We start from the raw sequence: 22,093 nt of genomic DNA, 5'->3' as shown, positions 1-22,093 counted from the left end.
CACTACCCTGGCGTTACAAGCGCCATGCTCTACCAACTGTGCTACAGAAGGACGTTATTTGTAACTAATTTATACATAATGTTTCTGCCACTGTGTCTTATGACTGGAAGGAGCTTCTAGATATCAGAACAGCGATTACTTACCCGTACTGGAGGAATACTTTTTCTTCAACGAGTCGGACGGGAATAATTTACTTCAGACGCCCGACAAGGCCCTCATTCCCGTCATTCGTAGGAGGAGGAGATGGAGGTATCGCGGACGAAGGTCCAGGTGCCTTGTTAGGATCCGTCGCCAAGAGGGCAATCTACCTTTACCATCAGTCCTATTAGCCAACGTACAATCAATCGATAATAAAATAGACAAACTATGATAATGTGTATCCTACCAACGGGACATTAAAAACTGTAATATCTTATGTTCCACTGAGTCGATGAACAATGACATGAATAACATATAGCTGTCGGGTTTTAAGCTTTTTCGGGCAGGATAGAACAGGGGCCTCTGGTAAGACAAGGGGTGACAGTCTATGTATATTTGTAAACAACAGCTGGTGCACGAAATCTAAGGAAGTCTCAAGGTTTTGCTCGCCTGAGGTAGAGTATCTCATGATAAGCTGTAGACCACACTATTTACCAAGAGATTTTTCATCTGTATTTTTTATAGCTGTCTATATACCACCACCGCTGGCACTAAGACCGCACTCAATGAGCTGTATACGTCCATAAGCAAACAGGAAAAAACTCTAGATCACCTTTACTCCACACACAGAGACACGTGTAAAGCTCTCCTTCACCCTCCATTTTGCAAATCTGACCATAATTATATGAAAGCAGGAAGCACCAGTGACTCGGTCAATAAGGAAGTGCTCAGATGAAGCAGATGCTAAGCTACAGGACTGTTTTGTTTTGCTAGCACAGACTGGAATATGTTCCGGGATTCTTCCGATGGCATTGAGGAGTACACCACATCAGTCACTGGCTTCATCAATAAATGCATCGATGACGTGGTCCCCACAGTGACTGTACGTACATACCCCAACCAGAAGCCATGGATTACAGGCAACAGCCGCACTGAGCTAAAGGGTAGAGCTGCTGCTTAAAAAGGAGCTGGACTCTAACCCGGAAACTTATAAGAAATCCTGCTATGCCCTCAGACGAACCATCAAACAGGCAAAGCGTCAATATAGGACTTAGATTGAATCGTACTACACCAGCTCTGACGCTCAGTGGATGTGACAGGGCTTCCAAACTATTACAGCCTACAAAGGGAAGCACAGCCGCGAGCTGCCCAGTGACACGATCCTACCAGACGAGCTAAATTACTTCTATGCTCGCTTCGTGCATGAGAGCATCAGCTGTTCCGGACGACTCTGTGATCACGCTCTCCGTAGCCGATGTGAGTAAGACCTTTGAACAGGTCAACATTCCCAAGGCCGCAGGGCCAGACGGATTACCAGGACGTGTACTCCGAGCATGTGCTGACCAACTGGCAAATGTCTTCACTGACATTTTCAACTGAGCCTTTAATACCAACATGTTTCAAGCAGATCACCATTGTCCCTGTGCCCAAGAACTCTAAGGTAACCTGCCTAAATGACTACCGACCCGTAGCACTCACGTCTGTAGCCATGAAGTGCTTTGAAAGGCTGGTTATGGCTCACATCAACACCATTATCCCAGAAACCCTAGACCCGCTCCGATTTGCATACCGCCCCAATAGATCCAACACTCAACACTGCACTTTCCCACCTGGACAAAAGGAACACCTATCTGAGAATGCCATTCATTGACTACAGCTCAGCGTTAATCACCATAGTGTCCTCAAAGCTCATCACTAAGCTAAGGACAATGGGACTAAACGCCTCCCTCTGCAACTGGATCCTGGACTTCCTGACGAGCTGTCCCCAGGTGGTAAGGGTAACAACACATCCGACATGCAACACGGGGCCCCTCAGGGGTGCGTGCTCATTCCCCTCCTGTACTCCCTGTTCATTCAGAGCATCAAGTTCCTTGGTGTCCACATCACCAACAAGCTATAATGGTCCAAACACAGTAAGACAGTCGTAAAGAGGGCACAACAAAGCTTAATCCCCCTCAGGAGACTGAAAAGATGTGGCATGGGTCCTCAGATCCTCAAAAGGTTCTACAGCTGCACCATCGAGAGCATCCTGACTGGTTGCATCACTGCCTGGTATGGCAACTGCTCGGCCTTTGACCGCAACGCACTACAGAGGGTAGTGCTTACGGCCCAGTATATCACAGGGTCCAATCTTCTTGCCATCCAGGACCTCTACAACAGGTGGTGTCAAAGGAAGGCCCTTAAAATTATCAAAGACTCCAGCCACCCTCGTCATAGACTGTTCTCTCTGCTACCGCACGGCAAGCGGTACCGGAGCACCAAGTCTAGGTCATAAAGGCTTCTTACCAGCTTCTACCCCCAAGCCATAAGACAGCTGATCAAATGGCTACCCAGACCCCTCTTTTACGCTGCTGCTACTCTCTGTTTATTATCTATTCATTGTCACTTTAACTCTACCTACGTATACATATTACCTCGACTAACCGGTGCCGCCACACATTGACTCTGTACCGGTACACCCTGTATATAGCCTCGTTGTTGTTATTTTACTGCTGCTGTTTAATTATTTGTTACTTTTACTTCTATTTTTTACCTAACACTTTTTTCTTAATGTAAAGCACTGTTGGTTAAGGGCTTGTAAGTAGGCATTTCACTATAAGGTGAAATAACCTGTTATATTCGGCACATGACAAATAAAATTTGATTCGATTTTGAAATTCAGCTGTTAATTTGTTTTCTACATGTGAATGTACATTTTGAAATCATGATGTCATGTGGATATTAGACATTTTAATATTTCAGTGATTTAGATAATGTGAAAGTCTCATAGCATTTCTCAATCATTCTAAATACAAAAGTCATACGTATTTTCAATCATCAATTGCACTGAGTTAGGTTTGATACTGTGTGGCCTTTATCTGTCCTGTATAAAGACCGTAAAAAGTCCAGGATGACCCAGTTTCAGCCCACCTGTTTAATCCAACTATAGTGGTCTACTTTAAACTCTAGCATCGTAGGCTATTTGTGCCATATGCCAATGGCAAGGCTTAATAGTTATTGACATAAAAAGCTACGTCTGTCAGGGTAGTGATGCAATATCACAGTCCATTCAGTGATGGAAGCAAGTAGTAGTACCCTTCATTTGGTTAATTAATGGTTGTTGTGTAACCAAATAAGTAGCTGAACACACTTCATACGACCAAAAAGGCCGTGCACATGATGCATGTTGCATAAATTGTGATGCATGTTGCACAAATTGGAAACTGCAGCAGCAGATTACCTCGGTTGATAGCCTAGTACGAATGAATTGCTAATCGGAACTAGGAAACTCGGACATTCCCGATTTACTAACGTTTATTGAACGCGCCGTGTTCAATAAATTAGCAAATCGTTAATATCCGAGTTTCCTAGTTCGATTAGCACGTGAACGAATATATAGTGAATGGCCGTTTTCGAGAGCATCAAAACGACTGCAGGCAACAGCCGACTGACTGATCTACAAATCATCTTGAATCGTAAATAAAAAATAATTACCCATTGTAGATCAGTCAGTCACAATTTACCCATGATAGATTTCGTGTTTGAGCCTCTTGAATACGGCCAATGTCGTCCATAATTTTACGCGATGACATTAGCGGGCTACGTTTCTATGGCAATGAGGGGATTCGATTATCTGGCCCGGGTTACCCCGGTTGGAGGAGTTTGTTCGGGTGAAAAGTGATTGCATTCGTTTTGGAACCAGCCAGGTAACTCCCTCAAAACTCACAGCGATATCGGCTCACAAGTGAAGTAGCCTAGGCTAGATTATGCACGTGGTGTAATGTACAATTCTGTGTTTTCACACGCTAAAGTTATTGCTTTTGATAAAAACGCTTTATCTGCCTTCCCAAATGAAAACTAGTTTGAACATTTGAAAATATATTTGATGGAAAATAGATGTATATTTCTGGACGATGCACCATGCTGCTTTATTGACAACATGATTAGGCTAATATTCGATTTGAGAACGTCGCTCCTCCCTCATTGAAACTGAATATTACTTGCGGTGCTGGGTGCCTCCCCCCAACTGTAGCGAATCCGGATACAACGCGCTTGATTTAGTCACACCCTTTATCTCCTTTTAAGGTGCGACGAAGGCTGATGATGTAAATTGTGAGGTGTGTGGGTTGGAAAATGAAAACCAGCACAGAGAACACTTCGATGTCTTGCCCACAGAAATTGTGCCAGTTACATAACACTATTGCATGGTAGGAAGAGCAGTGTAAAAGCCGTTTTGTATTTCACGGATGCGCCTTTCATATTGGAATCGTCCCCTCGTTACTGCTTTACATGAGGTAAGTTCATGCATGACTTTTCGTCACTTACAGCAAGTTCAAGCGTAACCTACATTTAGTGGAGTGAGTGACATCTGGCTACGCATAATCGAACGTTGAAGTTCCACTGATATGTCTGTGAATAATAGTCCACCGGTATGTTGCGTATACATGTTTAGTAGCCTAGGCCTGCCTATTGTTTTATGTTTCTCTCTTGAGCCTATAATGGTTTTATATTCGTGCATTTGTCCGAAAGGAACTTCCAGGTGATTTCGTTATTACTATAAGATTACCTAACATGACAGGCTACTAGACCAAGTGATGTATATATTATATATTTTTTTCATCCAATATTTAGGAATGATAAAAGACTGCACGTTTTAGATGTGTTGATTGTTGAATAGCCTGTAGCCTACTTTGAAATACAGTATGTGCTATCCTATGCTATCTGAGACAGACCATGGTCTAGGGAATTATAGTTTTGGTCCTATATCAAGTTCCTTTATTCTGAAAGGATGACAGTGAGCACACAGTCAGCAAAGCAGGCCTAACACAAATCAAAGTTATGTAGGTTAATCACTAAAATAGACATATGCTCTTATGTAACTCATGACTCAAGAAGAAGCATGAGCCGATTGCAGTGACGTCATGCCCCAGATTTATTTATTGAAAGGAAAACTATCTAACCCTTGCTGCGCAGCAACGAAAGCTGTTCGACCTTATGTAGGGCTTTGATTGCATGGTATGATTGATGATGATAATTGGGCCTCTCCTCAATTTCTTGAATATCAGACTATCTGAAATAGTTCAGATAAGGCAACCTTAGGAAACTATGTTCTACATTTTTCTATAAGATAAATTAAAGTAGGCTACAATAGAGCAGAGCAGAATATGATAGAATACTTTATTATCCCCTGAGGATGTTATTTTGTACAGGTTAGACTACACAATCAACTCAGCAGGAGGTACAGTTACAGTCACATAGGCCTACATAGGACAGACAGTGTCACACAATACAAAGCAGAGGTAACAGTACATCAGACAAAAATATGTTCTCCAGATCATTTCAGTCATTTTTTGTAAAATAAAACTAGTAAAATGTATTTTTGTGACTAGTATATGGGAGTCTTCTTATGAGGCAATCAAAGACATGCATCATGCCCTTCCTTCAAAAAATTAATATTCAAACCATTTGAAACATTGGCCTAATTCAGTCTGGATATGGATAGTAGTCCTTCAGTCAAACCACATTCAATTGTTGATTGCAAAAGGTTTGTTGTCATTGTTTCATTACTGCAACACACTGCAATGATGTGAACCATTATTTTAAAGTCATTACATATTCAAGTTTCCATTTCCCTTGATTATGTTGCATCTAAGCTGCTCGCTGGTACAGGACTGCCGCGCAGAATAAATATCAGGCCACACAGAGAAGCAGAAGATTGAACTTGAACTTTCTAGTTTTCCCCTTTAGTTAACGCTATCAACATTTCCCTCCACTGGGGGAATTGCCAATATTAGCCACTTTCACTGCAACATACCGAAACAAAACAAACTATGCAAGACTTAGTATGCAAAACTAACAATGCAAGAGATTTTCTTGTACAGTAGGCAGAACACACCGGAGTAAGATTCTATTGCAGTGACAGGCACAACTCAGCCCGTACTCTACAGACCAGTGTGGCAAAACCAATCAGAGCTTCAGTATCTCTATATGCAAATAGACTATTGCCATATCTGGATCTGTGCCATTTAGTTTGAACTGGACCGTGTTTACAGCATGAGTGGTCACGAGTAGATGTGCATTGCATTTAGCCACGTGTGCACATTTGTTCATATTCTTTGCTAGTAAGTGAGCTATTAACCAGTTATAATTTGCATAATTTGTCTGATTCTCTGTAATAATGGTATGGGAATAATAATTAACCTTATTTTGTAAAGTGTTTTCTTGCATCAAACAACACATTTTCAGTCAACTTCTTGTCTGAAGGACAAGTGGGTAAACAGGTTAATGTCAAACCCTGCATATTCTTTCCAAAATTTCACAGAATGTAGGCCTACATTTAACACCACACATTGGCTGCTACTGTAGGCTGAATGATAAACAACTACAGTGGCTTGCGAAAGTACTCGGCCCCCTTGAACTTTGCGACCTTTTGCCACATTTCAGGCTTCAAACATAAAGATATAAAACTGTGGGACACAATCATGAAGTGGAACGACATTTATTGGATACTTCAAACTTTTTTAACAAATCAAAAACTGAAAAATTGGGCGTGCAAAATTATTCAGCCCCCTTAAGTTAATACTTTGTAGCGCCACCTTTTGCTGCGATTACAGCTGTAAGTCGCTTGGGGTATGTCTCTATCAGTTTTGCACATCGAGAGACTGACATTTTTTCCCATTCCTCCTTGCAAAACAGCTCGAGCTCAGTGAGGTTGGATGGAGAGCATTTGTGAACAGCAGTTTTCAGTTCTTTCCACAGATTCTCGATTGGATTCAGGTCTGGACTTTGACTTGGCCATTCTAACACCTGGATATGTTTATTTTTGAACCATTCCATTGTAGATTTTGCTCTATGTTTTGGATCATTGTCTTGTTGGAAGACAAATCCCAGTCTCAGGTCTTTTGCAGACTCCATCAGGTTTTCTTCCAGAATGGTCCTGTATTTGGCTCCATCCATCTTCCCATCAATTTTAACCATCTTCCCTGTCCCTGCTGAAGAAAAGCAGGCCCAAACCATGATGCTGCCACCACCATGTTTGACAGTGGGGATGGTGTGTTGCTTTTACGCCAAACATAAAGTTTTGCATTGTTGCCAAAAAGTTCAATTTTGGTTTCATCTGACCAGAGCACCTTCTTCCACATGTTTGGTGTGTCTCCCAGGTGGCTTGTGGCAAACTTTAAACAACACTTTTTATGGATATCTTTAAGAAATGGCTTTCTTCTTGCCACTCTTCCATAAAGGCCAGATTTGTGCAATATACGACTGATTGTTGTCCTATGGACAGAGTCTCCCACCTCAGCTGTAGAACTGATCTCTGATCAGTCTTCTCCTTGTATGAGCTGAAAGTTTAGAGGGACGGCCAGATCTTGGTAGATTTGCAGTGGTCTGATACTCCTTCCATTTCAATATTATCGCTTGCACAGTGCTCCTTGGGATGTTTAAAGCTTGGGAAATCTTTTTGTATCCAAATCCGGCTTTAAACTTCTTCACAACAGTATCTCGGACCTGCCTGGTGTGTTCCTTGTTCTTCATGATGCTCTCTGCGCTTTTAACGGACCTCTGAGACTATCACAGTGCAGGTGCATTTATACGGAGACTTGATTACACACAGGTGGATTATATTTATCATCATTAGTCATTTAGGTCAACATTGGATCATTCAGAGATCCTCACTGAACTTCTGGAGAGAGTTTGCTGCACTGAAAGTAAAGGGGCTGAATAATTTTGCACGCCCAATTGTTCAGTTTTTGAATTGTTAAAAAAGTTTGAAATATCCAATAAATGTCATTCCACTTCATGATTGTGTCCCACTTGTTGTTGATTCTTCACAAAAAAATACAGTTTATATCTTTATGTTTGAAGCCTGAAATGTGGCAAAAGGTCGCAAAGTTCAAGGGGGCCGAATACTTTTGCAAGGCACTGTATTTCAATGTTAAAATGTTATGGGGTGCATTTTCTCCATTGTTTTTGATGGTAGACCACTCTGATAGGCCTACATTATGATCAAATAGCCACAGCAGCCTACTTGGCCACTGTTATAACTGTACTGTAACTTAAAGCAGATAGAGCCTCAGTGTTCACAGTAAACGTGCCAGAAGTTGCACAGAATTGTCACAACGTTCACATTTGTGCTCTGCAGACCAGACATTTGCACAGTGGCAAAACATTTTTTTGACGGAACATTGATTGTTAGCCTATGTTTTACTCATGTTAATCCGGTCTGTGATGTGGGTGGTTCCATGTGGTCAGGCTTGTGGAAGCCGCACTGAGGTGAGTTGAAGTAATGTAAGAGTGTTTTACTGAACCAATCTGCTTGAGCTAGACTTTTAACGCAAGAGATATGCTGTCTGCCCTCAACTGGCTCCCATCTCCTTTTCCTCACTCATCTGCACATTTCTATCTACCTGTATCTGTATCTCTCTGTATTTCATGCTCTTTCCATCCAATTCCTTTATTTTTATGGATACCACTGCCCTTTCACTCTGACTGTTTGGCTCAACTATGAGGTCTTCCTAGCAAAGCTGTGTCATGGCAGTAGTATAGAGGGTCAGTTCAAGCCCTGGTTATAAAGGTTGAAAATAAACAACAAGCCTTCACTTCAGTTTATAGCTAAAGTGGATGCAGCAAGTTCTGTGGTGATGCTATAAACTTTGCTTTCACATACCTCATTGACATCCTTTTATTTTATTGGAAGTGCGTTCAGATAGGAAGTGGGGTCTCTGACCCCTCCTTATGATGTAGAGGGTCTTCACATCTCTTTGCCTGAAAAAAATGCCAATTTTTGACAGCACCCCATTTGATTTGAACAAAACATTCCAAACATACATCAAATAAAATCAAATCAAATCAAATGTATTTATATAGCCCTTCGTACATCAGCTGATATCTCAAAGTGCTGTACAGAAACCCAGCCTAAAACCCCAAACAGCAAACAATGCAGGTGTAAAAGCACGGTGGCTAGGAAAAACTCCCTAGAAAGGCCAAAACCTAGGAAGAAACCTAGAGAGGAACCGGGCTATGTGGGGTGGCCAGTCCTCTTCTGGCTGTGCCGGGTAGAGATTATAACAGAACATGACCAAGATGTTCAAATGTTCATAAATGACCAGCATGGTCGAATAATAATAAGGCAGAACAGTTGAAACTGGAGCAGCAGCACAGTCAGGTGGACTGGGGACAGCAAGGAGCCATCATGTCAGGTAGTCCTGGGGCACGGTCCTAGGGCTCAGGTCCTCCGAGAGAGAGAAAGAAAGAGAGAATTAGAGAGAGCATATGTGGGGTGGCCAGTCCTCTTCTGGCTGTGCCGGGTGGAGATTATAACAGAACGTGGCCAAGATGTTCAAATGTTCATAAATGACCAGCATGGTCGAATAATAATAAGGCAGAACAGTTGAAACTGGAGCAGCAGCATGGCCAGGTGGACTGGGGACAGCAAGGAGTCATCATGTCAGGTAGTCCTGGGACATGGTCCTAGGGCCCAGGCCAGTTGAAATTGGAGCAGCAGCATGGCCAGGTGGACTGGGGACAGCAAGGAGTCATCATGTCAGGTAGTCCTGGGGCATGGTCCGAGGGCTCAGGTCCTCCGAGAGAGAGAAAGAAAGAGAGAAGGAGAGAATTAGAGAACGCACACTTAGATTCACACAGGACACCGAATAGGACAGGAGAAGTACTCCAGATATAACAAACTGACCCTAGCCCCCCGACACATAAACTACTGCAGCATAAATACTGGAGGCTGAGACAGGAGGGGTCAGGAGACACTGTGGCCCCATCCGAGGACACCCCCGGACAGGGCCAAACATGCCCATTGTAGAGTGCTCAGAAAGTGACTTTTTGGACCTGAATGCCAAAACATTCAAGAGATGAAGGTCCTCAAAGTAGATATATTTAGCATACCCCACCATACCGTGAGACAACCATGTCTTCATCACTGGAAAATATATATGGTTGATGTCATTTAGAAACTTACAAACAGGGTTGTCAAGCTATTTGATAATTTATTTTAAAGAAAATAAACATGGTCAATTATCATTGACATGGTGAATTATCTAAAAAAAAATGTTTTCAAGAAATTAACAAATAGTTTAACAACCCTATTGGTAAGCTTTTAAATGATATCAAACTGAACCGTTTATCTGTTCCTGTGATGAAGACATGGATGTCTCATGGTATGGTAGGGTATTCAAATGTGTCAACTCTGAGCACCTTTATCTCCTGAATGTTTTGGCATTCAGATAAAAAAAGTCCCTTACTGACCACTTCTTCCATGGGCAAACATGTATGGAAAGTTTTGTTCAAATTAAAAGGAATGCTGTCAAATAGTGATTGAATTCAAATGGATTTACCCTGCTCTGTGAACGTTAGGTAACTGATGACATGTACGCCTCTGATGTTACAGAGCCTGCTGGAGGGAAAGTAGGTTACTGGGCCATGTCCTGCAAGCTTAGACTGAACACTAGTCAGAATATTGCTGGAGCTGCATTATGTGACTGGCCATCCACAAATGGAGCAGGTCCATGCAATAGGAAAGGCATCTTTGCTTGTGCTCTGTCCCTTTAAGAAAGACAGTCGGCTCTCCTCAAAGCTTCCTTGAAGGTTCAACTCATGTTGATTCATTTCAACTGCACACAATATAGATGAAACATGACTACAGGTTTATTTTTTAGGGGTCTGGAGATGAGTTTAGCCTTGAGCAGTGAGCAGTGAGGATCGCACCGCACCATTTTCTATTTCCATGATTTACCTGAGAATGCTTCTTTATGTACTCTCAATGAAACTGAGAGTGTCTGTATCGCAAAGGTTTTTTTGTTCAACTGCTATTATTGTGTTATTAGGTGTTTTTGTTAAAGAGAAACAACAAGCTTACGAGTGTGCTGTAGTTTTTCTTTTTAAAGGCAGTTTTATATCAAAGAAAATGTTCATTTTGTGAATTGACCTGTTAGCACTGTGAAACACAGTTGAACTCCTCTGTCAAGGTGCATTCTGAGAAATCAGTGAGGATGTAGCCTACTGCATGTGAATATAAAGCTCTCTGTCTCTCGTTCTGTATGCCAATATTCTATTCACTGACTCAGACTCTGACCTCTGCGTTTTGGGTCACAAGGTCTCTACTTAAGGTTCAGCAGCTAGGCGCCAGATATCTAAACTATCTTACTGTGACCTACATCAGTGGCTCTGATTAGGCAGTGTATTCTACTCGGCAGCAACTCAGGACAGAATCCAATTAAACCTGTACTGCTTTGCAGAGAAGTAGCAGATCTCCAAGTGTAAGGTTATGAAACACATTCAGAGAATGATTCAGAATGGATTCAGACTTGATTCAATCAGAAAGACACAGGTTAGAAAAAGACTGTGCCCTGACTCTTTATGTCATGGACAGGTCAGGGAGAAATCCCAGTCTGAGAGCCAATCCAAAGAAAAGGATATAACTCAAAAGATGCAATGGTTTGATTTGGGGGTGCCTGTTATCTATCCTCAACTGTCTGTCAGTTTGTATGGGAAAAGGAGGTTTGGAAGATAAGATGGAGCCAGGGTTAGCCTAGTTTCACAGGCCAGTAGAAGTCAATGGTTAGTGATTTGGGCTACATTTAAACCTTATATCTCTAGTAACTGATGTAAAAAATAATAAAGGCAGTCATCCTGGCAGTGCACGTCTGTTATACAGCAAGCATCTATTTGCTGGCCCCTTCTTCCGTTGTGTTGTGTCACCTTGTGTTTGTGCCATGTTTTTTTGGGACACCAAAAATGTCATGTCACATGAGTGTCAGCTGCACTGTGCCACATTAAATATCAACATAATAATGCCTCCCATCACCAACATCATGCATTTGATGGTTATTTTCCTGTCTCTTATGTCCTCAGGCAGTGACTGATAATACACTGATCAAATACTTGTTTCCTGGGAAGTCGTTGTTATTGCAAAGAGGATATTTATCTCATACATTTTTTGAAGTGGATCCCTAAGCCCTTCTTTTGGAACATAATTGGAATGGATGTAAGAGCAGTAATTAACACTTAATTACTGTAATGAAGTGACAGTCAAGTGTAATGCATCTGCCAACAGGATTAGATTATGACTGACTCGTAACCAGTCGTACAAATGATATTCTAGTGATTTTGGTGTCCTCTGCTGGGATAGGTTGAGGATACAACTATTGATCAGTTAAATAATTAGGTCAGTGTTAACACATCTGGAATTACATGATTTATTTATCATTCCTATCAGTCCTTTTTTGAAAATGAAGTATAACAAAGATGAGATCAAGTTCTGCCAATAACCCCAGTTGAATAGGCCTGACAGGCATGACACGGCACAATTGGATCATGCTATGGATTACATTTGACATTTGAGTCATTTAGAACAACTCACAGCAACAATTACGGTTATGTACCTTGCTCAAGGGCACATCAACAGATTATTCACCTAGGTGGCTTGGGGACTCGAACCAGCAAACTTTCGGTTACTATCCCAACACTCTTAACTGCTAGGCTACCTGCCTAGTACAGCTTAGTGCTTGTCATATAAGCAAAAAATAGGCATTTCTGTTATCAGATAACCCATATTAATTTAACAGATTCAACCTATGTTGGAAATACAGATATGCAAATCTAGAGGTAGAAAGGCCTGACATGATAACCTAAATATGTCAGGTAGCTTGTGGTTCAGTATGTCATTAGGCACAGAATCCTGGTGATCCTGTGTGCTGTAGTGGTACTGTAGTATTCCTTGGTGTACTTGGTGGTGGCTTCATATGCCCAGTGGAACTATGTTGCACATGACTCTTGAGAGTATGTCTGGTATTCATGTCACCCTCTTTAACCTTCTAACTGTGACAGACAAAATGTTCAGCTCGGATTATACAACTGCCAGTACAGACGTCATTAGCCTCTCTGCTGATGTCGCTCATCTCTGGGCCACAGCACACTGTCTTTGTACTTACTAGCTACAGGCAGAGACCTACTAGGGGCATGATTAAAGACACTAAATTGCTTTTTCCTTTTATGTTCCTTTCTTCCAGTTGTTCAAATGATATGCATGTGTTGTGTGTCATGTAGCTTCAGTGGATCCATTGATATTAGTTAGCAGAAATGGCACGCATACTTATTCCCAAAGGCATGCGTATTTACTGCATGTGAAACATTTACTAAGATAACATTTCCAAGGGTTTTTCCCCTGCAGTGTTCATTTCTACCATTCAAACATTACTACAAAATCTATGCGCTAAAAAACCTGGCTAAAAAACATTAGCTCACATGGGCTAGTTGATCTGGACATTTCTGACAAGTTATAAATAGCTCTCTTAGGTATGCAATCACTGACATGACAAGTGGAAAACTGATAATTCACTACCCAATTTTGAAATTGCACCTTGCATTCTACTATTACAACTTTCAAGAATATTGCAAGTTGCCCCCCCGATCCCAAGCCCCACAGTTGGGAACCACTGGCCTAGATGACCTGGAATCCCCAGACAGATGGTGATCAGTGCAGCTGGTTCACGGTATCATAGAATAGACCTCTCACATAATGAGTCTAGTTAACTGAGAGGTGAACATACTTCAATCTGGGTCTATTTTAATCCCCAACCGTGTGCCAGACAGGGATGCCTTGTAGAGGGTCTATTCTTATGGCTGGTTGTAATAATCCTGGCTTTATCTGAGTCACCCAAGGCAAAAGGTCACAGTCAAGGATTTGGTGTGGCTACAGTGGTGCTCTCAGAGGAAGACCGTTTGGTTTCAAAATATGAGCAGCCCCAGCCCTTGTGTGAATGACCTAGATGTGATTCAGATCTTGTGCTCAGGGTGTTGGTTGTGCGTCTATTACTGACGTAATCATTTGTTTGTGTTATGGAATACTACAAATGCACATTTGGCGCTTCTCCCTGAATGTTTATCAAATGAGCAAATGTCTAAATCACTGTACAGTAGAGTATAGGTATGACAACTCCCTAGTATGAACAAGATAAAAGTATTTCCACATGTTAATAACCCATTTTAAATAATAAGGAAATTGTAAATGTCATTTTTACAAACCTTTACTCGCATGTGGGTTCAAATGTTAAAGCTGTGCAAATTCTGTAGTAGAATCTTAGGCAATATTTTGATTTCGGATATAGAGGCGGTGTCACGACTTCCGCTGAAGTCGGTTCCTGTCCTTGTTCATGCGGCGTTCGGCGGTCGACGTCACCGGTCTTCTAGCCATCGCTGATCCACCTTTCATTTTCCATTTGTTTTGTCTTGTCTTCCTGCACACCTGGTTTACATCTCCTACTAATTTACATGTGTATTTAGCCCTCTGTTTCCTCCATGTCTGTGTGGGGTATTGTTTATTGTCAAGGTTGGTACGCTTCCGGCTGGTTTGCGCCAGGTTTTGTTTTGTACCCGTGCTTTGTGGCAGCCGGTACTTTGTACTTGGGTTTTGTACTTTGTGCTGCTTTACTTGTTCTTTGGGCATTTGTGTTGTGATGCGGTTGCGTTCTGTACTATGATTGCCCAAGTAAAGTGCTTTGTCCATTAATCTCTGCTCACCTGCGCCTGACTTCCATGCACCAGCTACACCCACCATTGACAGGCGGTATGAAATTATATTATTACAATGTTTAGAAGATGCTGTTACACCTTAACACTCTACTCTTAACATTGCTTGTATTTTGGAGTTAATTTGTGGCGGCTTTTCCTTGCCAGAGGGTCTGTCATATTTTCACGCACAAATGTGTTCTTTCTCATACACGTCGCTGTCACGTTCTGACCTTAGTTCTGTTATTATATCTTTGTTTTAGTATGGTCAGGGTGTGAGTTGGTTGGGTTGTCTATGTTCGTTTTTCTATAATTTGGGATTTCTGTGTTCGGCCGAGTATGGTTCTCAATCAGAGGCAGCTGTCAATCGTTGTCCCTGATTGAGAATCATACTTAGGTAGCCTGGTTTCACTTTTGAGTTGTGGGTGTTTATTTTCCGTGTCAGTTTTCGTGCCACACGGGACTGTTTCGTTTGTGTCATTTATTCACGTTTGTTGTTTTATATTTCAGTGTTCATTTTGATGAAACATTATGGACACTTACCACGCTGCGCATTGGTCCTCCGATCCTTCTCGCTACTCCTCAGAAGAGGAGGACGAGATCCATTACAGTCGCTGTGTATACATGTCAAGAGAGAGAGAGATATGTGTATGACTAGGGGGGGGATTCTGTCAGGATTTGGCCAGGGTTGTTCCGGTTTTTGGTCACTAGATGCCCCCATTGTGCCTTTTGACCTTTTGTTTTCCATTGATCCCCATTATTATTTGCACCTGTGCCTCGTTTCCCCTGATTGTATTTAAACCCTTAGTTTTCCTCAGTTCTTTGCTCTGTGTTTGTATGTTAGCACCCAGCCCTAGTATTCTGTGAACTCTTGTTGATCCCGGTGGACTCTCTTGTGGAATTCTGTTTTTTGTTCTTATTTATTTATTTTTGAGTATCTTTTGAGGCTTTTTATGCTATACCTACCACCTTGTGGATTTACCTTTTTGTCTTGGAGGATTACCTTTGTTCTTGTGGAATTCCTTTTGAGGTTGTGGAGTTTCATGTTTTCCTGAAGGACTTCACTTTTTACTTCATTAAATACACCGTCTCAAGTACTGCTGTGTCTGCCTCATCTTCTGGGTTCTGCCGACTATTCGTGGCTCAGTTGGTTAAGTGACTGTTTCTCACTCCGGAGACCCGGGTTCGTAACCGGGTCCTGACAGTTACCTTAAGTGTTTTTTTTGTTGCTGAAAAGCATTAGCTTTCCCAGAGCAAACTAGAGGGAGTATAAGGTAGGGCTGTCTCTGACAAAAAAAGGATTGGTCAACCGAGAGTTGTCTGTTCTTTCGACCAATCGATCCTCACGCTGCAGCGCCTGACACTCCTGAAGTTTCCGGTAATAGGCTACACCAGTGGGTGGCAACCTTTTCCATTTGGAGTGCCAAGTTATCGTACCATTTCTACTGATCTGCGTGCCAGTTATAATTTTCATTTGCAAATTTTCATGGAAGAGTCTCATTTATAATAGTCTTCATATCTCTAAATCAATCTTATGTGGTTAATCAAAATTCTATCTAAATGAAAATGCTACAAATCTAAAAGTAATTTTCTTGCCATTGCCAATATGTAAAAATAGCCTACATAAAGCACCCCCTCCCCCCAAAAATATGTCCGCCCGCAGCTAAATATCCTGATAAAAACAAATATCCTATAAATCACATTGGCTCTGCATGGACTGTCTGCTGTAAGGAACTTGAAACAATGTATCAACTATTATCTTGGTCTAGCCTGAAGATGCTAGTGCTAGCAAGTTTCCAGACAGACAAACACAGCTGTAGGCTATTTGCTCAAGGGATAAGAAGTAATCAGGTAGGTCTTTTTTAATGACTTTTCCACCAAATCAGAGCATTACATTTTTTTCCCCCTTTCATGTTGTGGTTATCGAAAGGGAGAGAGCTGGAAAGATTTTTCAAATAGGCTACATTGTGGAGCTATTGTCATTCTCAATGGATGTAAAAACTGACTTTGTTTGAGGCGAAGAAAACATTACATTGAGAAGCTCCACAGTGATGGTGAGTTAAGACAATCATAAATAGTATCAGATCCCCAAATGGGCACATTTATAAGCTTACATTTGCTCACAGGCCAAGTAGCCTAGGCCTACTTCTATGTGTAGCCAGGTGAGTGTCCTTACTCAAGATTGACAGAAGCGCTCCAAACTAAAGACAATAAATAAATTGACTACTCACACATGGAATTAAATAAACCCCCCAAAATTGTGTAGCCTAGGTTGTGCACTCTGCAAACAACGTGTCCAATCCTCAAGATTGACGACGGTAAGACTAATAATACTATATTGAATGCTTTAATAGAAATGACCTTAACCAAACAAACATTGTAGATGAGAAATGATGGTAATTAATGGTAAATGTACTACTGGTGAAACTAGTGTGCCATCCCCGTGGCTTCCGCAATGGATTAGTCAACTTAGACAGGTGTATATCAGACAGGTGTCTGACAGGTGTCAACAACAAAAAATCTTTGTCGAATAACCAACAGCCTATCGACTAAACAATTGACCAGTCGAGTAAATGGGGTCAGCCCTAGTATAAGGAGCTGTGTTAAAGAGAGACTGCTCCTTAAAAGCAACTTCTTGTTTTGACAATGTCCTATGTAAGAAACATTTATTCTAGTATCAGAATTTACTATACAGTGTTGGATTTGTAGCTAAGATAATTTTGGTGATAAAGTATGTCACGGAATGAAGGGTACCATAACAGTTTTCTGTGGGTTGGGTTTATTTGAATCCTGCCTACATCTGACAGCACTGAAGTAACCATCAATTTGGAGCATAATTTGGTTTGACATCCGATATCCCTATGTGGCTATTTGGGGACAATAAGTAAATTACACAATGTACATAAGACACTATGTTAAAAAGGTCAATAGCTCTGAATTTCAATGACTAAAAACTCAATGACTAGAAATTCATATACAAATACTGAAAGCATTTAATGAGACAACTAAAAGATGTGCAACATTAAAATATTGTCCCATTTATATTGTGTAATTTATGGACTGTTCCTAACTATACCCAGAGTGAGGCTACCCAAAGTCAAACCAACTTTGCCATGGTTGCACACCAGCCGGCTGAAGCTAACTGGCTAAATAATTTGTCTAACTCTCCCTACCTGCGAACACACACGACACCAACAACAAACCACAAACCACAACCCTGAAACCATGTCACGTTTGAATTCAGTCAGGGCCACTAGCATTTCTTAATGAACCAGAGGAAGTGGCGATGTCAGAGGAAGGCCCTATAAACTGTCAGCAACTCCAGCCACCCAATTCATAGACTGTTCTCTCTGCTACCTCACAGAATAGCTTCTACCCCCAAGCCATAAGAACAGGTAATCAAATTGCTACTCAGACAATTTACATTGACCACCTTTATTATTTATTAATTTATCTTAATAGTTTTGCACTGACTTTCTTACACTGGCTCTGTGCACACTCACTAGACTCTACCCACATCCTCACACATACTACACTGACACACACACATACATGCACTACATATGCTCACACACACAAAACACACACACACATGCATATTGACACCACACACACTTTACACACGCTGCTGCTGCTACTCTGTTTATTATATATCCTGATTGACAAGTCACTTTTACCCCTACCCACATGTAAAGACTGTATTATCTCAATGACCTCAATGACTACCTCGTACCCCTGCCTCGGTTTTTCGGATGACTGCCTTGCCTGGTTCACCAATTACTTTGCAGACAGAGTTCAGTGTGTCAAATCGGAGGGCATGCTGTCCTGTCCTCTGGCAGTCTCCATGGGGGTGCCACAGGGTTCAATTCTCGGGCCGACTCTTTTCTCTGTATATATCAATGATGTTGCTCTTGCTGCGGGCGATTCCCTGATCCACCTCTACGCAGACGACACCATTCTATATACTTTCGGCCCGTCATTGGACACTGTGCTATCTAACCTCCAAACGAGCTTCAATGCCATACAACGCTCCTTCCGTGGCCTCCAACTGCTCTTAAACGCTAGTAAAACCAAATGCATGCTTTTCAACCGATCGCTGCCTGCACACGCATGCCCGACTAGCATCACCACACTGGATGGTTCCGACCTTGAATATGTGGACACCTATAAGTACCTAGGTGTCTGGCTAGACTGCAAACTCTCCTTCCAGACCCATATCAAACATCTCCAATCGAAAATCAAATCAAGACTTTCTATTCCGCAACAAAGCCTCCTTCACTCACGCTGCCAAGCTTACCCTAGTAAAACTGACTATCCTACCGATCCTCGACTTCGGCAATGTCATCTACAAAATTGCTTCCAACACTCTACTCAGCAAACTGGATGCAGTTTATCACAGTGCCATCCGTTTTGTCACTAAAGCACCTTATACTACCCACCACTGCGACTTGTATGCTCTAGTCGGCTGGCCCTCGCTACATATTCGTCGCCAGACCCACTGGCTCCAAGTCATCTACAAGGCCATGCTAGGTAGAGCTCCGCCTTATCTCAGTTCACTGGTCACGATGGCAACACCCATCCGTAGCACGCGCTCCAGCAGGTGTATCTCACTGATCATCCCTAAAGCCAACACCTCATTCGGCCGCCTTTCGTTCCAGTACTCTGCTGCCTGTGACTGGAACGAATTGCAAAAATCGCTGAAGTTGGAGACTTTTATCTCCCTCACCAACTTCAAACATCAGCTATCTGAGCAGCTAACCGATCGCTGCAGCTGTACATAATCTATTGGTAAATAGCCCACCCATTTTCACCTACCTCATCCCCACAGTTTTTATTTATTTACTTTTCTGCTCTTTTGCACACCAATATCTCTACCTGTACATGATCATCTGATCATTTATCACTCCAGTGTTAATCTGCAATATTGTAATTATTCGCCTACCTCCTCATGCCTTTTGCACACATTGTATATAGACTCCCCTTTTTTTCTACTGTGTAATTGACTTGTTCATTGTTTACTCCATGTGTTGTCTGTTCACACTGCTATGCTTTATCTTGGTCAGGTCGCAGTTGCAAATGAGAACTTGTTCTCAACTAGCCTACCTGGTTAAATAAAGGTGAAATAAAAAAAATAAAAAAAAACATTGACTCAGTACGGGTACTACTTGTGTATAGCTTCGTTATTGTTTTTACTGTGTTACTACTTCCTGTATTACGTAGCAAGTATTTGTCTTTTTAACTCTGTACTGTTGGGAATGGGCTTGTAAGTAAGCATTTCACTGTAAAGTCTACACCTGTTGTATTCCGCACGTGACCAATAAAAATGTATTTGATTTGATTTTAAATCTAAAACGAGGCCAAATCAGGAAGTGCAGTAAACTGTTACACAATGAAGACAATTAGGTAGCAATTGACAGGAATGATACATTGGATCATATTTTCCATGGATAGTTTGTTCTGCTTTTCAAAGCTATTCCAGTATGCTCCACTTAGAGCTTCATCAGCTTTACCTTTAGATCTGAAATGTATTTCGTTTTATTATACTGATGGTGACAATGATGATGATACTTTGGCAGCCTAAGGTGTCTCTTCAAGGTATTGTAGCATAATCAAGGCCTTTCTGCAGCAAGGAATTCAATTAAAGATTTCAAATCAAATGTTATTGGTCACATACACATGGTTAGCAGAGTGTAGGAAAATGCTTGTGCTTCTAGTTCCTGACAGTGCAGTAATATCTAACAAGTAATCTAACAATTTCCCAACAGCTACCTAATACACACAAATCTAAAGGGGTGAATGAGAATATATACATATAAATATATGATGAGAGATGGCCGAGCGGCATAAGCAAGGTGCAATAGATGGTATAAAATACAGTGTATACATATGATATGAGTAATGTAAGATATGTAAACATCATTATTAAAGTGGCATTATTGACAGTGATATTGTTTAAAGTGATCAGTGATCCATTTATTAAAGTGGCCAGTGATTGGGTCTCAATGTAGGCAGCAGCCTCTCTGAGTTAGTGACTGCTGTTTAGCAGTCTGATGGCCTTGAGGTCGAAGCTGTTGATTGTTGTCCTTGATGATCTTTTTGGCCTTCCTGTGACATCGGGTGCTGTCTGTGTCATGGAGGGCAGGTAGTTTTCCTCCGGTGATGCGTTGTGTAGACCTCACTACCATCTGGATAGCCTTGCGGTTGAGGACGGTGCGGTTGAGGGTGGTGCGGTTGCCGTACCAGGCTGTGATACAGCACGACAGGATGCTCTCGATTGTGCATCTGTAAAAGTTTTTCAGGGGTTTGGGTGACAAGCCATATTTCGTCAGCCTCTTGAGGTTTAAGAGGCGCTATTGCGCCTTCTTCACCACACTGTCTGTGTGGGTGGACCATTTCAGTTTGTCTGTGATGTGTACGCCGAGGAACTTAACTTTCCACCTTCTCCACTGATGTCCCTTCAATGTGGATAGGGGGGTGCTCCCTCTGCTGTTTCCTGAAGACCACGATCATCTCCTTTCTTTTGTTGATGTTGAGTGAGAGGTTATTTTCCTGACACCACACTCCGAGTGCCCTCATCTCTTCCCTATAGGCTGTCTCGTCGTTGTTGGTAATCAAGCCCACTACTGTTGTGTTGTCTGCAAACTTGATGATTGAGTTGGAGGTGTGCATGGCCACACAGCCGTGGGTAAACAGGGAGTACAGGAGGGGGCTGAGCACGCACCCTTGTGGGTCCCCAGTGTTGAGGGTGAGCAAAGTGGAGATGTTGTTTCCTACCTTCACCACCTGGGGGGGGCCCATCAGAAAGTCCAGGACCTAATTGCACAGGGTGGGGTTCAGACCCAGGGCCTCCAGCTTGATGATGGGCTTGGAGGGTGCTATGGTGTTGAATGCTGTAGTCAATGAACAGCATTCTTACATAGGTATCCCTCTTGTCCAGATGGGATAGGGCAGTGTGCAGTGTGATGGAGATTGTTGGGGCGGTATGCAAACTGAAGTGGGTCTAGGGTGGCCGGTAAGGTGGAGGTGATATGATCCTTGACTAGTCTCTCAAAGCACTTCATGATGACTGAAGTGAGTGGGCGGTAGTCATTTAGTTCAGTTATCTTTGCCTTCTTGGGCACAGGAACAATGGTGGCCATCTTGAAGCATGTGGGGACAGCAGACTGGGATAGGGAGCAATTGAATATGTCAGTAAACACACCAGTCAGCTGGTCTGCTCTTGCTCTGAGGACGGGGGGTAGGGATGCCATCGGGCCAGCAGCCTTGCAAGGGTTAACACGTTTAAATGTTTTATTCAAGTCAGCCATAGAGAAGGAGAGGGGGGGTGCAGTCCTTGTTAGCGGGCTGCGACAGTGGCACTGTATTATCCTCAAAGCGGGCAAAGAAGGTGTTTAGTTTGTTTGGAAGCGTGACGTCAGTGTCCATGACATGACTGGTTTTCTTTTTGTAGTCCGTGATTTCC

At 42.2% G+C, this 22,093-nt stretch overlaps 1 protein-coding gene across 3 annotated transcripts in view; it reads left to right on the top strand.

Annotated features, from left to right (window-relative positions):
• Nucleotides 1–4,245: 4,245 nt before the first annotated feature.
• LOC118373912 (neuronal PAS domain-containing protein 2-like) overlaps nucleotides 4,246–22,093 on the top strand; it is an 80,796-nt gene continuing 62,948 nt past the window's right edge. For all 3 annotated transcript variants that reach the window (XM_035760207.2, XM_035760206.2, XM_035760205.2), the window contains exon 1: nucleotides 4,246–4,412. The gene's annotated coding sequence lies outside the window, so the exon portion shown is untranslated. The remainder of the gene's footprint in view (nucleotides 4,413–22,093) is intronic.

Source organism: Oncorhynchus keta, chromosome 11 (genome assembly GCF_023373465.1).
Source record: "Oncorhynchus keta strain PuntledgeMale-10-30-2019 chromosome 11, Oket_V2, whole genome shotgun sequence".
Lineage (NCBI taxonomy): Eukaryota > Metazoa > Chordata > Actinopteri > Salmoniformes > Salmonidae > Oncorhynchus > Oncorhynchus keta.
The sequence above is the reverse complement of the archived record's forward strand: the minus strand, read 5'-3'. Positions and strand labels throughout refer to the sequence as shown.